Here is a 12338-nt window from a genome sequence, read left to right as displayed (position 1 = left end):
GTGCTTCTACACTACCTTGTGCTATGAGAGTTTAACAGCTTCAAAGAAAGTGGAGGAGCCCCATAGGAAATCCTGGCAATGGCTGTAAACTTGCACAAGCCAGGCAAGTGCCAGAAAGATAGTATGGGGACAACTCCTACCAGCTTGTGAATATTCAGTCTCCCTCTTACTGTCCAAACTATGCCACGACCATTACCACAGAACATGGTAGTCCACATAGTGTTTCCCAACATTCCCAACATTCAGTTTCTAAATGAAACTGAATTTCATTTAGTTCTAATTTGAATAAGACTACATTCAGTGCATAGATTCTAATTTGGACTAGACTAAATTGTCTCTTCCCAATCTTTTCAGCCTTCCATCCCACCAATCCCCAATATGTACTCAGAGCTCAAACTTAACCTGATAGCTTATAGTATTATATTTCTATTGCTATGCAACAAATTACCACAAATTTGGTGGCTTGAGAAACAACCCTTTACTATCTCACTGTCTACTGGTCTAGAGTCCAGGCATGTGTTAGCTGGATCCTCTGCTCAGGGTCTTACAAGACTACACTCTAGGTATGCCCTGAGCTACTTTCCTTTCTGGAGTTCAGCAGTGTTTTCCAAGCTCATCTGCTTGTTGGTATTAGGTTGGTGCAAAAGTAATTGTGGTTTGGGTGGCTGATGCCTGTAATTCCAGCACTTTGGGAGGCCAAGGCGGGCAGATCATGAGGTCAGGAGATCGAGACTATCCTGGCTAACACGGTGAAACCCTGTCTCTACTAAAAACACAAAAAAAATTAGCCGGGCATGGTGGCAGACTCCTGTAGTCCCAGCTACTCGGGAGGCTGAGGCAGGAGAATGGCGTGAACCTGGGAGACGGAGCTTGCAGTGAGCTGAGATCACGCCACCTTACTCCAGCCTGGGTGACAGAGCAAGACTCTGTCTCAAAAAAAAAAAAAAAAAAAAGTAATTGGGGTTTTTGCCATACTTTTCATGACAAAACCACAATGTAGTTCCTTGGAGTTGTAAGATTGAGGTCTTTATTTTGTGTTGTCTTCAGCTGGGGAATGCTCTCGACTCCTAGAGGGTCCCATACTTCCATGCCAAGTGGAATTCTCACAAATGGCAACTGATTTCTTCAAAGGTGGCAGGAAATCTCTCCCCACTATGCTGAGATGGAGTCTTACATAAAGAAACACAAACACAGAAGTGAATATTGCCGTGCCTTTGCCATATAACATAACGTAATTATGTGAATGACATCCATCACCTCTGACAAAGCAAGCCTAGAGTTCCAACTGCAATCGAGAGGGGGGGCTTATACAAGGATGGGATTCACTGGGGATCAAATTGGAATTCTGCTTACCATAATTATTATACCCAGAGCATTTTTCTTACCCCTTTAGATATGGGTTTTCCTCTGTCTAGTAGGGAACTGCTAGACATAGGGTTTGCCTATGTCTAAAACCATCACCTTCATAGATGACTTGAAGTCCACCCATCCTCCCGTTGAGGTTTCCATTATATGTATAATCCTCTTAGGGCACTTGCTCACTCTGAAATGTGATACAGTTTGCAGGGTCTTCTCCTTCAATATACAGAAATCTTCTTCCAAGCAGGGAACTAGATTATATTCAACCTCACATTTCCTCTCACTCCTCACTCTCTACTGTGCAGCATAGTGCTTTCTACATAGGCAGTAGCTGGCAAACACTGTGAAATTCAATAAATCAAAGCATAGAAATTACAGAATATGCAACCTGAAACAGAGCTTCAGGGTCACCTAGACCGAGCTCCTTCCTTTATTTCTCTTGGCTGGAGGCTATTGGCATCTTTTTGTGTTTGTATGTTCCATCTGCTATCAAACATTTTTATGACATTTATTTCCTCATTACAGTCCTTATTGTGCTTTATTTATATATCTGTGAGGCACAGGAGAATTTCCAATTCTCCTTTCCCCTGCAAGCCTGCTCAGACTCCCAATGCCCATGACAGGCCCCCAGGGCTCCCGTGACAACACTACTCCCCACTTCCCTACATGTCTGTCTCCTCTGTCCCTCCATCATCAATTTCAAACTTCCTGCCCTGACATTCAAGGCCTCCTTACACTTTGAGTCTGTCTGTATCACCTCCCTTATTTTCTCTGGGTCTCATTCCCTAGCTCCCACTCCCAATTCTGGGCATTTCTCCAAGTTTCTCCATATTCCTGGAACCATCATCCCACTCTGTCCCTCCCCCACCTCTCCTATCATCTGTCAAGCCTTCCCCCATTTCTTTTATCTTCCCTAACCCTAAAAATTTTGAAAGAACTGTCTTTTGACACACTAAGTACGTGTAGATTTGATATTCTATGAGCAAATATTGGCCCATGACTGTTCAACCATTGAAACATATACATAGGACAGATGTGAGAATAACTTGGTCTTTGCCACAGTGAAAATCATAAGCTGCTTTTAATATCAGACATGGTAAAGTGGGAAGGAAGCCTACCATCAAACAGAATTAAGCTGTCTTGATTTGCCTGCCTGGCCAACTTAACTCAAGAAGGATACAAATTATTTGGGGCCTGATCTAACACCCTAATAGGTCTTTCGCTATTTCAGGTAAAGGGAAGGCTAGGCGTTGGACAGATTTTTAAGGTGAACTCTCATAGTTACTAGCTGCTGCGATTTTGGATAAATTATATAAACTCTCTAACATTGCTTCCTTATTTCCAAATAGAAATTATCTTAATAATAATATCTGATAATGAAACAAATTAACATGTACAAAAACATCCATAACAAATTGTAAAAGGCATGTAACTGGCACTCGTAACCTTTCATAGCAGCATTTTTGAGTGCAGCTTGTGTCAGATTCTCAGTGATCGACTGTGGGAGAGCCTCCAGGTTCCCTCAGGACCTCAATTTCCTCATCTTTAATATTGGGGTAATAAACTCCTGCCTTGCTTATCTCAATAAGCTGTTTTGAAGATACCCTAAGAGAAAAGAAATGGACAATTTAACTCAGAAAGGTGTGAGTTTGAATCAAATTTTCAGAATTTATCCATCAACCCAACAATCTACTGTGTCATTGAGTGAGTTTAGGGCATAATTTGCTGATTTAGGGAGTTCAGGTACTGGTAACTGATTATGGAAAATTCTGTGATAGACTCTTCTCCATTCTCTTCAAGTAAAGCAACATTGCAATTCTAAATTAGAATACTTTAATAGATTACTTGGGAGTTTTGGCTGCCCTCAGTGCTTGGAGAAGGGCAGGGGCACCAAAGAAGCACAACAGCAGGGAATATTAGTTGTCTGTTGTTGTGTAATGAATTACCATAAACTTACAAGTTTAAGTAACAAATCTGTTATCTCACAGTGTCTGTAGGTCGGAGTCCTAGTACATTGTAACTGGGTTCTCTGCTTAGGGTCTCATGGGAGAAAGTGGGTCTTGTTGGCCAGGCAGGGATCTCATCTAGGGACTCTGGGGAAGAAATTACTCCCAAACTCACCCAGGTTGTTGCCAAGTTAGTTACTTTAGATTGCTGGTTGTTGGAATAAGGTCCCCATTTCCCTGCTGGCTGCCAGTCAGGGGTTCTCTCTGCTCCTATAGGCTGCACATATTCCCCTTCATGCGTTCTATAGGGCCCTTCATCTTTGTAGCAGCCAGGGTTTATTCAGAACTCACACTTCAAATCCCTCCAACTTCTCTTTCAGCCTCCAGCTGGATAAAGCTCTCTGCTGTTAAGGACTCACGTGATTATATCAGACCCACTTGGATAACGCATTATTTATAAAAGCAAATGTATTGTGATGGTTTCCACTGAACTGGGAAACACGGTTCCCAGATTAAACATTATTTCTGTGTGTGTCTTTGAGAGTGTTTCCAGATGATACCAAAATTTAAATTGGTGGACTAGGTAAAGTAGGTGACCCTGCCCAGTGTGAGTGAGCTTCATCCAATCCATTGAGGGCCTGAATAGAACAAAAAGGTGGAAGAAGGGAGAATTTATTCTCTCTCTGCCTGACAGCTTGTGCTGAGACATCACTCCTCTGCCCTCGACTAGAAATTATGCCATTGACCCTCCAGTTCTCAGAATAACAGCACCAATTCCCTGTGTTTCCAGCTTGCAGGTAGCAGATCGTGGGACTTCTCAGCCTCTGTAATTACTTGAGCAGCAAATTCTTTATAATAAACAGATACCAGCTTCTTTTGAAAAGTCAAAAGATCGGCAACACTGTGCCCATTTCTCCCCATGACAATAACAGGCTGGTGCCTCCTTGAAGCAGCTTGTGCAGTCTCCAATTGTTGTAGTTCCATTACTCCAATTGTTGTAGTTCCAGGTGTTGTGTTGCACCTGGTCTATTCACTCTCTCATGTCACTTGCCTGCTCCTTGAAGGCTTTTGGGCTGGCACCCCTTGATCTTGTTTAACGAACTCATTTTACCGATAAGAAAGCTGAGTAACAGAGAGATTAAATAGTATGTTCAGGCAGCAAGGACAAGTCTCCTAACCCATGCCACACCACCAAATTTCTTAGTGTAAATTTTGCTGTAAACAATATCTCTTTTTTAAAAAAATAATTTCAACTTGTATTATAGATTAAAGGGTTTATATGCAGGCTTTTTGTACATTTTCCTATTTTTAAAAGTTTGTATAGGCCAAACAGTATTTAGTCTGTGAGTGGTCAGTTTGAAATCCTTTAAATAAGTATATCTTTAAGCCATCTCCAACTGAAAAAATATATATATTTCTGTTTTTCATTTAGAGATATAAACTTAGGTATGAATACTGTAATACGGAACATATGTATTGCATACATTGGGAAAACATCTCTTTTAAGGTATGGTTGTCCTATGTATGCATAATATTTTTTGTCTTCCCTCGGGTGGTTTGTTTATCCAACACTCCATGTGGTTTAGAAAAACCTCCTTATTTGCTTCAAGGAAATCAATAAAGACTCTCCCTCTGTCTCTCTCTCTCTCTCTTCCTATCTGTGTAAGAATAGGTGTGTATATATATATACATATATATCTCCTATAGGTTCCTTTTTCTGGCACCCCCTGACTAATACATGTACCATATAGCATAACACAAAATCACAAGAATGATATTTCATCATATTTACAAATTTAGGGGATTATGTCAGGATATCTCAGAAAGGAAGAGGTCATTTTAGAAATTCTGCTTACCACACTGAAGCATACATTATTCCAGTTCATGGAGAAGTTTCAGTATCCAAGTGATATTACATAGAAGGTGACACCTCCTCAGAATAAGAAGACTTGGAGTGAGAACGAAGTTTCCAGTAAACAAATGGGAAAACCTTCAACTGCACTAACAAATTTTCTGCAGTTGCTGATAGAATAAAACTACAGGAAAGGCACAGATAATCTAGCAAGGAGAAAAAGAAAGGAAAACATAAACAAAGTTTTGTTAGAAAGGATCGAAAAAAACCAACCCCAAGCTTAAATATACTGACACAAACAACATGAAACAAATGAAAAAAAAACGGAGCCATAAAGGGAAAGAAACCATGCAAGAGAATAATCAGCGAGGAGGCCAAGAGCACAGAGACCAGAGAGAGGATGAATACAGAACAGAGAGTCCTGAATGAGAATTCCAAGATGATAGAAAACACCAAGTAAACAAATACCCAGCTCGGAGTCAAGAAGCTGCTTCAAGGCTAAGAAGTTCCAAGATTTAGAAAGTGGGGGTGGTAGTGATAGGGTGGAACCAGGAGATTTCACTGTAGATCAAGCTAGTTGATTGTAAAGACGAAGTCATATATTAGCTATGAATAGTATAGCAAAATGATCCCATTGAAAGGAAATATAGGCAGCAAGGTTGAAAACTAGACGTCCTACAGTAGGTATCATTTAATCTTCACAGAATCCTGTGCTATTATAACTATTTGTCTTTACCTTCTACCTAATTCAAGAAAAATAAATTATAAGATACTAAAGATGAAAAGAACCCTTAGGGATCAGCTAGTCTAGCCTGTTTTTATAAACTGGTAAACTATGGGCCAGGGAAGGAAATAAAATGGACTGCGTCAAACAGTGAAACTCAAGACAGTCAAGTCTAGGGAAACCTGCCTTTTAATTCCCAGCCCATGCTCTTTCTAGCACAGGGGGCTATGGGCCTCTCTTTTGCTGGATAAGCTAAGCATCAAAGATAAAGCTTATGCTGTTTAGTAGACAGAGACCAAAAAGTAGGTTTCGCCCAAGATTGCATCCTCTGTTAAAAAAAAAAAAAAAAAATCGTGAGTGTTCTTTTAGGAAATTTTTTAAAGTCTATACTTGTATATTTCATGCTACCCCAAACTCTTTCTCAGGAAGAGTATTTATGTTTTCACGCAAAAAATTTTGGAATAAAATTTTGATTTTATTTCAATTATTAATGGCTTTTAAAGTATGAAAACTTCTGTGTTAGTGGGGCTGGAAGTGGGGATCTTTTTTTTTTTTTTTTTTTTTTTTTTTTGAGGCAGAGTCTCACTCTGTCGCCAGGCTGGAGTGTAGTGGCATGATCTCGGCTCACTGCAACCTCTGCCTGCCAGGTTCAAGAGATTCTCCTGCCTCAGCCTGCCTCGTAGCTGGGACTACAGGCACACGCCACCACACCCAGCTAATTTTTGTATTTTTAGTAGAGATGGGGTTTCACCATGTTGGCCAGGATGGTCTCAGTCTCTTGACCTCGTGATCCGCCCACCTTGGCCTCCCAAAGTGCTGGGATTACAGGCGTGAGCCACTGTGCCCGGATGAAGTGGAGATCTTATAAGTTTATGAAAGTGAAAATATTTTTGAATAACTTTATATGGTAAATAAAGGTTTAGCCCCCATCAAATGCTATTATGTGTGAAAAGTGAATAACTGTTAGGCAATGTGTGGTCTACACATGAACTCATACAGCCACTGGATAAATAACTGTATAAAAATATATAAGAACCTCCATTGCTGGACCTCAGTTTCTATCTGTGAAAGGTAGAATTTGAAGTAGATTATTTATACTTCCCATTTTAGGGCTAACATACTATGACTTTAGGAATATGTGCCACACATATGGCTGTTTGGGTATGCCCTGCAAACTTCCAGGGGGCACCATTCTCATTGCAGTCTGCTTGAATGTGCCCCCTGAAGTTATGGCATATGAAAGCTGAGATGTGATACTTAGTGTTATACAGAAAAAAAAATACATCTCAAAAGGGAACAGTATAATATATGGAAGATAGTATTAGACCATCAGCCTAATAAAGCATCATCTCACATTTAGCTTCAATCCTCCAGAACTTCCCTCATGATGGCTGAAAATAGAAGATATTATTTTGTTCTGGCTGAGAAGAGCCCTTTTGCTATTTAGATACCATCCTAATTTAGTGAGAATCCAGCTCCGTAACTGTCCAGCTTGCAGTCAGGAGCATGGGAATGCACCCAACAACAGTTGGAGAAAGGAGAGTATAGTGATGAGCTCAGGCGTCTAAACATAGATATAAGATGAGCCAAAAATTGAGGAGGAGGTTGCACAAGGAACAGTCCAGTGAAAAGGCAGCATATCCTGTGGGCATGCACAGAGGCATGAAAAACTGAGAATTAAAAATACACAACATTAACCCAGCTAACTAATTAACTAATAACTTGAATTTGAGGCATATCCCTACATGGGCATGTTCTTTGGTTTTGATTCATATAATAACAAATACTGTTTTGAGTCATAACCTATGAAAAAGACTCTTTTCAGATTCTGAGCTTACCCAGGGCAAAGTATTATGGCAGGTATTTGAGGTCTCCATTCTAAGACAGACAGAGACATTAGTAGATAGAGTTATAGATTAAGAGAGGGAAAGAGAAAGAGGGAGAAAGGGGAAGAGAGACCCAGAGCAAACATTTGAAGGATCTCTTACAGATTTAACCGTTTTTTTCAGTTTCATAAATGTCAAATCTCTCTCTAGATAAAGTCTAACATGGGCTACTGGAAGAGCACATGCCATTTCCTATGCTGAAGCTAATGACCACAGCAACAACACTTTGCACTCAACAACACTTGCACTCTGGCACCTGAACATAAAGGAGCACTAAAGTAAAGCAGCCACTTAAAAGAAGGAAGGTCGGCCAGGCATGGTGGCTCACGCCTGTAATCCTAGTACTTTGGGAGGCCGAGGCAGGCAGATACCTGAAGTCAGGAGTTTGAGATCAGCCTGGCCAAGATAATGAAACCCCATCTCTACTAAAAATACAAAAATTAGCCAGGTGTGGTGGTGGGCGCCTGTAATTCCAGCTACTTGGGAGGCAGATATAGGAGAATCGCTTGAGCCTGGGAGGCAGAGGTTGCAGTGAGGCGAGATCGCACCATTGCACTCCAGCCTGGGTGACAAAGAGTGAGACTCTGCCAAAAAAAAAAAAAAAAAAAAAAAGAGGAAGGTCTTGCTTTGGTTTGGGGTAAACATCCTTCCTACAGCTCTTTGAGACCAAAAATTAAGTAGTATAAATTCAGCTGAATTCATACATTCTTCTTTTATGTTTCTCAGAATCAAGCACAGAGAAAATAAATCTTTCATTCATTATCAACGATTTTCTCATTCAAAAATGCATGTAATAAAAATACATGTATTATGATCTAGGTGCTGGGAATGAACACAACCTTAGAAAATAGACCCACTCTGCTCATTGAAGTATTGAAACATTGCATAATATTTAATAATTTTTTCAGGAACGTTAACAAGCAATGACACAAGATCTTTGAAGCCATGGATTCCTGCCTTCTGCAGTGGGAGTGATATCTTTAAGTGTTCTTCCCATTGCTGACCTGCAGCCACATGAAGATTAAATGAAATGAGATAACAGCTACAAGATGCATTGCCAAGGTGGCTTCCTTTATCAGTATGGATGTGCCTTGGCGCAACAGAAGTGCTCAATAATGTTAATCTGTTAATTCATGGACTCAAGTATTTTCCATTGCTCAATTCCTTTAATTTACATTATATCTCCTTTCTTACATAAATCTCTTTGCTCATGAAGATGCTAAGCTGTGTGTTTCAGGTACACACATGAAACATCCTGAAACCTGATCCCATTTCAATGAGGCTACACTTTCCCTGCTCCAGACACCAAGTCCAGAAGATGCTGCTTGAAGTTCAGATATGGGAACCAGACAAATAGCTTTAGACTACAAGCAAAAAATCAGTCATTAAGTGCTAGTTGCTGTTTTCCCACCTATTTCCCTTGCCTGAGCCTTCCCATCCAGAACCTCCACCTCTACACCTACCTGGTTAAAAATGTCAGCTTTGGGGGGCATATTTGCTTAGCCATCTACTTCCTGGCTCTTGGATTCTGTTTGCTAGGTCCTGTCGTCATCCCCAGGCTGGAAGCCAATGTTTGCACTGGGTGGGAGTAAAGGGAGGCATAAACAGAATCAACCCGCTTGTGCTTTAAAAAATCAGGCTAGAATTATATACATATTTCATGTCAGAAAAATAAAATGTGTCTTGGCGGTGGATGGGAAGTTGGAGCACTTGGACGGGGAGTAGAGAGTTGGCAGATGTGTTCCCTTTTCCTTGGCCCCCCGCCTGACAATCATTCAACCTTTTACTCTTAGAGTCAGCTCCTTCCCCCTCCTCTGAGGCCTTCCAAGTGCTACAACATCCTTGCCGTCATCCTTCGCATGACTTGAAAAGGAAGACAGCACTTTTACAAAATGGTGTACATTCTCTAAATTATATAAGTCTTGTGTTCATGTCACTGGAGTGAACCCCAATTTTGCTTTAATCACAAAGCCAGGTTCAGAAAACAAGACCAATTCACACAAGAATGAGGTTATCTAAATGTGAACATGTTTAGAAATCAGCCGCTTAACCAGAAATGGAGTTCCCATTTCTCAGGTTCATCAAGTACTAAGAAGACTTTTTAATTATTTATTAATTTATTTTTTTTTGAGACAGGGTCTTGCTCTGTCCCCCAGGCCTGGAGTGCAGTGGTACAATCATGGCTCACTGCAGCCTCGAATTTCTGGGCTTAAGTGATCCTTCCACCTCAGCCTCCTGAGTTGCTAGGATTACAGGCATGAGCCGCCATGCCCAGCTGAAGAGTATAATTTGCAAAAAATTTAACTACATTTCTCTTAGCTCCTTTGTTCTCTTTCAACTCAAGTGGATCTGTTTCTCAATTCCTGGTCTTTCCTGAGACCACCCAGGATTGCAGTGTCTCCTGAGTTTTTATCAGCACATCCTGTGGCCTTTGTCCTAATCCTGCCACCTCTCCTTTCACAAGCCAGCTCCCCGTGCTTCCCATGGGATTCCTAGGAAAGACCACTCCACTGTCCTTCTCCTATATCTTCAAATTCCTGAAAGTGTTCTTTCTCCTACACTATAGTTTCTGGAACCCTGTAGACTTGTGGTGATGGTGTTGCTTGTGTTGATGTGACCCCTGAGGCCCCATGGTGGTTGTAGGAGGTACTGAAAAACATTTTATGCACCTACATGACAGCTTCTAGACCCTTGCTTTCCCACCGTCCTGAACATAACTCTCCTTCATTGAGGCTCATGACACCAGCCAGCTCTCCTCATCCATATGTTGATCATCTGCCAGACTCTATGGAGTACATTTTCTCATGCTTGGCACCCCTTTGTAGTCTGGCGGGAAGTCTGGCTCCCCATCTTCAATCTTGAAACCGCTTTGGGAAGTTTCACCATCCACAATCCTAAAACCTTGCTAATTCAAATGGCTTTAGACTCTCCTCTAACCTAAACAATCCACTCCAAAAACCATAAGCCAGATCACAGAACTCTTCAACTCTTAGAAAGCCCCTGACTTCCACCAAAACACTATATTTAGAAACCTGACCCCACTAGCTGTGTTTAAACAGTGCAACAATCTGGTTTACTCTGGAAAGAGATTTTTCCAATTAAGGTTGTGTGTTCAGAGTTTCCTTCTTCTGATATTAAAATAAAAACAAATACTATAGTAAACCCCAAACAAAATACTTTGTCTGGGGAGAAGGAAAGCAATGGGCACCACAGAAAAAATCAGGAGTGTAGGGGGCCTTTCGTCCTATATGAATCGCTCACCCCTCTGTAATTGTAAGAACAAATTCAATACTAAACAGCAAGTACTTTGGATGCATCTCATTTCTTCTTCAGGAAAAAGATAGCATTTCTGCTGAGCCTCCATGAAGTGGGAGGGAAGGATAAAGCGAGAATCTCTATATGCTATGATTTCCTGGGTTGTCTGTTGTGAAGAACACAGTGTATTCCAGGTCCCAGTCCCCTCTGTGGTCAGCCATCAGATGCAAGCTGAAGGTGGCATGTTCTGTCACACTAAAAATGTACGTGCACTATTCCTGTTTGCTGTACTTTCTTTTGACATGACTGAAATAGGAGGCTGGGAAACTTGCCTTATCTAGAATTGAGTCCCAGATCTTGGCATTGTCTAAAGCAATCCAGGAATTTAAGTTACACTAATGTAATTTTACCTCTTGTGCCAAAAACAACTTTTGATTGGGTCTGCTACACTTACTTTGTAGGCCATACATTCTCCCCCAAATGTGACCACTGATGAACTAGCTTCAACTAATTTCTGAGAACTTTCAGGCCAAGGGAATAGCCCCAAACACTCCGAATTTAACTGACTTTTTTTTGAAGGGCTATGCCTCCCTTGGCTCTGTGTGTCAGCAGAATTAACCAATGCTATATCATTTTTTATAGATTGTGAACAAGAAGGACCTCAAGTGTGACCCCTGTTGGGCCCCAGTAAATCTCACAGCACCAAGTTAAAGACACTCCTCTGGGCTTTGTTTTTCCACCAGTCTATCATCTCCTCCCATGCACTCTGGATTTTAGCAAAACTTTTCATCTGAGATTCACAGTAGGATTTTTTTTTAACATCTGCTGATGATCCAAATAGGTTATTGCATAGGATCCAATTTGTCACTTGACCTCCAGGAACATCCCACTGTTCTGCATTAAAACAGAATTCTGTCCTCTCATAAAAGAGTCTATATTTCCTTCTTGCATGTGCCTAGTAGCATTTTCCTTTTTAAACACCAATCTCATGGGATTATTCCTTCTAGACTTCTCCTTCCTAGAGAAAGTATACACACTTGTTCTTTATTTCAGTCTGAAAGAAAGTCATTCGAAGCAGGAAATTAGGCAATCACCAGTTCTGTCTTCATTTATTTGAAGCTACTTTGTTTTCATTTGGTTTAGGGACTCGGGATATTAATTTGAAAATCAAGAATTTGTTTTGTAAAATGGTATACTCCCATATACTTTCACATAACTATTATATTATTCTTATATTAAAACCAATACATAATGTTATCAAATAGAATGAGAAATAAACTTACATGCATTTTGCAAAGAGATCAAGACTTCCAAAG

At 40.7% G+C, this 12338-nt stretch overlaps 1 long non-coding RNA gene across 1 annotated transcript in view; it reads right to left on the bottom strand.

The window, feature by feature from the left end:
- LOC129468465 (uncharacterized) overlaps window positions 1-6344 on the bottom strand; it is a 69525-nt gene extending 63181 nt beyond the window's left edge. Inside the window, exon 1 of the long non-coding RNA XR_010116956.1 lies at window positions 5162-6344. This is a non-coding gene — a long non-coding RNA (uncharacterized lncRNA). The remainder of the gene's footprint in view (window positions 1-5161) is intronic.
- Window positions 6345-12338: the final 5994 nt, after the last annotated feature.

This window comes from Symphalangus syndactylus, chromosome 18 (genome assembly GCF_028878055.3).
Source record: "Symphalangus syndactylus isolate Jambi chromosome 18, NHGRI_mSymSyn1-v2.1_pri, whole genome shotgun sequence".
Taxonomy (NCBI): domain Eukaryota; kingdom Metazoa; phylum Chordata; class Mammalia; order Primates; family Hylobatidae; genus Symphalangus; species Symphalangus syndactylus.
Note: the sequence above shows the minus strand (reverse complement) of the source record. Positions and strands in the feature narration are given on the sequence as shown.